This window comes from Camelus bactrianus, chromosome 36 (genome assembly GCF_048773025.1).
Source record: "Camelus bactrianus isolate YW-2024 breed Bactrian camel chromosome 36, ASM4877302v1, whole genome shotgun sequence".
In the NCBI taxonomy this organism is placed as follows: domain Eukaryota; kingdom Metazoa; phylum Chordata; class Mammalia; order Artiodactyla; family Camelidae; genus Camelus; species Camelus bactrianus.
In genome coordinates this window covers 11,688,076-11,692,973 of record NC_133574.1, presented here as the reverse complement: position 1 = coordinate 11,692,973, position 4,898 = coordinate 11,688,076, and the positions used below count along the sequence as shown (strand labels likewise).

Genomic DNA, 4,898 nt, shown 5'->3' with positions numbered 1-4,898 from the left:
TCCAGGCGGGAAGAGAGGGCTGACACTCATGTCTTCTAGTGCACAGAAACCAGCCATGCCAGCCACGCCAGGCAACCAAGAGACTGGGGGGCGGCCCGCAGTCCCTGGAGGGGCGTAAGCTCCACCGCTCACAGGGGACAGAGCCCTGCTGGCTAGTGGCATGTAAAGAAAACAGCATCTTGTCACCCAGCTGTGAAACTGTTCCCCACAGTGAGTGTGTGGTGTGGTGTCCAGGAAACCCAACAACTACCCATGGGGACAAGCAGCCCACTGGGCGGCTCCTGCTGCAGAAATGGAGCTGTGCGCTCCTTACCTCTCAGGGGAGGGTGCAGCCTGTACGGTCCTCCTGGAGTGGGATCCTGCCTCATGTATTCCTCTGCCTGCCTCCGTCTGCAGATTGCATCCAATCTTAAAGATAAAGAATGGCTTCAATACAAATTACACCACCAATTCCTCTACTAGGCACAAAACAACCAGTCCTTAAAAATCTCAAAACACCCGTAAAAATGTGTCAAAATTCTGTACCTCTGTTTCAGGTGGGCAACTTCCCTTCTCAGCTCAGAGGAGTTTTCCCTTCTCAGGTCAGAGTTTTCCCTTCTCAGGTCAGAGTTTTCCCTTCTCAATTCAGAGATTTCCCTCTCCAGCTCCTGAGCCCTGAGCTGTGGGAGAAAAACACATCCACGTTCAGTTGTGGCCGACTGTGCACAAAGGGAAGGAAGGAAACAAATTCTTACTGAGCTGTCTTGGGCCTTCTTCTCGGCAAGAGTGACCTGAAAAAGTCAACACATCAAGAAACACCCCATGGCTAGGGGTTCTCAGGGCCACAATAACTGTCTGCATCAGGTGCTGAGGACTCGGTGTGTCAGGAGGAAGGCAGGTTACCTGGTGTCTCCAAATGATCTCTGCTTCCCGCATTTGCCCGTGACATTCTTCAAGTCTTATCCTATGAGTTACAAATTGTTTCATCAGAGAAGACACAATGCTGGGTATGCTGTTAAATAATCTGCCCCAGTCCATGTTATCTGCACTGCACACTCACACACATCATCTCACCGCTCAAGACACACTGCACACGGCTGCAGAAGCACAGCAGGTGCAAAGCTGTCGCTGCAGCCACTCCTTCCGTCACTGTTACTGAACGCCTGCCCGGTTCTGCGCTGACACAACTCCCCCTCCCGTTCTCAGCATTTCCCTCACGTGTCCTGTGCTGAGCATCTTTTATCACAAAGCTTGATTCTTCCTTTCCTTACATCCTGACCCTACTTCTTACACATGGGTCTCCACAGCAGCATGGGAATTTTTATTGGTCCGACTGACGCTACACTAAACTGCTATCCTCAGGGTGAGAACGGTTTATAGCACCTTCAGAAACATCTCTGTGAACCGTCTCTCCTCTCAGTCTGGCCAGCACTGGGACCAGGAAATTCTTAGTAACTTAATACTTTTTAAAGTTAAACATTTAACTTAACATATGTAAAACTTAAAACTTTTCCTCCTGTGTGAAGCCATGTATACAAATGTCTTTTGTTTGGGTCAGTTTATGATATTGTGTCTAAACATTTTAGAAAAGTTTTCAAAAAATCCAACAGGTGTTTTCAGAGCCACAGGTGCAGAGGAGCTGAACTCACTTGTACCATCTTGTCTCCTCTTCAGCCAATTTTGCCTCCTCCTTTGCTGCCAACAGCTGCTGCTTTCCCACCAGCTCACATCCGTTCATGTCCACCTTCCTGAGAGGGGAAAGAAACTCTGAAATTCTGCCAGTTTCCCTCCCAGAAACTGGAAGGGAAGAATTCCATGTTCCTTTCGCCCTTCCCCATAAATGCTCAGGCTGATAAATACACAGGAAAGAATTAAAGTACCCCCACTAATAAATATGAAAAAGCTACACTCAGGCCTCTGGCAACTGTTTGGTATCTGGGCTTCCCTTCAGCGTCCCCACCCATAATCATTTATGCATAAAGTAAACACACAGGAAAAGCCCACGTGAAGTGTGCCCCGCCCCCCCACCAGGCTCAGGTTCCTGTGCCTGGGACAGCATGAGCTCACTGTGTTTCAACGTGGGAATCAGGGTCTGACCAAGTCATCACAACCAAACAATTAGGGTAAAGCAAGCGTTCATGACTTGTTTGATTTCTCCCACAGAGAGCACAGATTTCAGTCAAAACCTGGAGCAAAACCTGATCCTTTAGGAAATATAAGGAAATGTTTGTTTTTGAAAGCGGGTTAATGGGTGTGATGTCCCTGACCTCTCCCTGAGAATGACAGGAAACTCTGGACAAATTATGAAATCCATGATCAAATGTACCAAATTGCTAACAAGCCAGAAAGGGACATGAGGCCAAGATGGAGAAGAAGAAAGCCCAGGACTGGGCCCACCTTCCCCGGGGGTCACCCGTTAACTGCAGAGGAAACCACTGAGATGCAGAGCAGCCCGGCAGCCGGTGCCCCCTACGCACAGGCACCGCAGTCAGGCAGCTGGAGCTCACTGTCTGTCAGCAAAGGTGATCCCTAGAGAGACCCACAGGACTTAGCTGGGATCCATGAGAGCTATATGCCAGAAACAAAGGTGGACAGGAGACACACGGGCCTCACGAATGCTGGCTGCACTGACTGATCTCAGCTGCTAACCGGGTTAACAGGATGTAGCGCTGCTGGCGCCCTGACCACCTGCCAGCTGTAATGCCCACCTTCTCTGCAGCAAGTTAACCTCACACGAGGCCTCAAATTTTCTCTATTTTCTACCCAATGTCTAGAGTTTATTAAAAATGATAGACACATGGCAGGTCATGACACTTTGATGTGGTTGAAACCTAAGGAAAATAAAAATGGACCTAGGGGGATCCAGATAATGAAGTGACTAAATCTGGTCCAAGAACCCGCTAAAATCTCAAACTAAATACAAACAAGACTCTGGTAACCAGTTAGAATGAACAGAAGCAGCAGATTACAGAAATCAAGGTCGAAAAATAAATGCACATCTGTACTGATTGAATATGGTAAAGAAAATATGGTGGTAAGTATTCTGAAACGTATTACAATATCTACATAACTCCACACATTCATTCACACATTGTCATAATTAACACGGGAATGTCTTACCCTTCAGTGTCCATAGATCTCTGTCCACTGATTTCATCAAGGACACTTACTTTCTTCACCTGCCTTTGGAAACCGTCTTCCTCACGTTCTTTCAGAGATCCCGATGCAGAATGGTGGTCTTGCATTTTCTTTTTACCCTCTATAAACATAAAACAACTGGCTTTGTGTGTGCACATGTGCACTCAAGAGCTTGGCTGTGCTGGGGAGTGGAGAAAGGAGAGAATTCTGAAGGCAGGAATCCCCTTTTTACCTTCCCAGTGCAAATTCATTGCTATTACAGGCATGTTTCATTTTATTGCCCTCCCTGGTAATGCATATTTTTAAACAATTGAAGATTTGTAACAACCCTGAGTACAGCAATTCCATTGGTGACATTTTTTTCTGGCAGCATTTGCTCATTTCTTATCTCTGTGTCACATTTTTGTAGTTTCTGAAATATTTGGTTTTTTATCATTTTAATTAAAACAGGCATGATATTCCTTTAAGGCAAAGCCTAATCCAGCGGAAGTCCCTAGTTCTCAGCAATTCTATAAACCCTGAGAGAGGTGAAGAGGCTTCAGAATAAAAGTGTGAAGCCAGCAGGGTTTGGCCCATGAAGTTTAAGGCAAGATTCCATCTCCACTGCATACCTGTGCAAGGTAAGGCGGGAAGAGCTGACCCAGAGGCTGCTGCAAGTGCTCCAGGAGATGAAGCTAAGGCAGCTAATGAAGGTGGCTGCACTAAACAACAGGTTTTCAATGCAGAGAACTGCAAGGGGAGGCCACCCAGCACCATCACAGCTGGAGAGAAGTCAGCGCCTGGCATCAAGGCTTCAATGGACAGGCTGATTTTCCCGTTAGTGGCTAACGAAGCCAATATTCATTTAACATTATGAAAATCCTATGTCCCATGAGAATCAAGTGAAATCTACTCTGTGCTCTATAAATAGAACAAAGCCTGAATGACAGCACATCTATTTACAACATGAATATTTTAGCCCATTGTTGAGACCTACTGCTCAGAAAACAAAACAAAACACACAAAAAAAATTCTTTCAAAATATTACTGCTCATGGACAATGCACAAGTCATCCAGGAGCTCTGATGGAGATGCATGAGATGAATGCTGTTTCCATGCTTAACACGACATCTATTCTGCAGCCCATGAATCAGGAGTAATTATGACTTTCAAGTCTTATTATTTAAGAAATACATTTTGGAAGGCTTTAGCTGCCATAGACAGTGACACCAATGATGCGTCTGGGCAAATGAATGGAAAATTTTCTGGAAAGGATTCACCATTTTACATGTCATTAAGAACATTCGTGATTCATGGGAAGAAGTCAAAATATCAACATGAACTGGGGTTTGGAAGGAATTGATTCCAATCCTGATGTGTGACTTTGAAGGGCTCAAGAATTCAGTGCAGGAAGGAGCTGCAGATGTGCTGAAAATAGCAGGAGAACTAGAGTTACAAGTGGAGCCTGAAGATATGACTGATTGGCTGCAACCTCATGATAAAATGTGCATGAATGAGGAGCTGCTTCTTATGGACAAGCAAAGAAATTGGTTTCTTGAGATGGAATCAACTGGTGAAGATGCTGTGAAGAAGGTTGAAATAACAAAGGACTTAGAAGAGCGTATGAACTTAGCTGATAAATTACCACAGGGTTTGAGAGGACTGACTCCAATTTGGAAAGAATTTCTACTGTGTGTAAAATGTGTCAAATTGCCTGTGACAGAGGACTTGTTCCTGAAAGGAAGAGAGAATCCTGTCACAAACTTCATTGTGGTCTTATGTTAAGAAATTGCAAAAGCCAC

The 4,898-nt window shown here is 45.3% G+C and overlaps 1 long non-coding RNA gene across 1 annotated transcript; it reads right to left on the bottom strand.

Annotated features, from left to right (window-relative positions):
• Nucleotides 1–609: 609 nt before the first annotated feature.
• LOC141576119 (uncharacterized) lies at nt 610–3,234 on the bottom strand. Its single transcript, XR_012504351.1, has 3 exons — nt 3,100–3,234; nt 1,629–1,727; nt 610–943 (listed from the first exon to the last, which is right to left on the bottom strand). It is a non-coding gene; the product is annotated as an uncharacterized LOC141576119 (long non-coding RNA).
• Between the last annotated feature and the right edge of the window lie 1,664 nt (nt 3,235–4,898).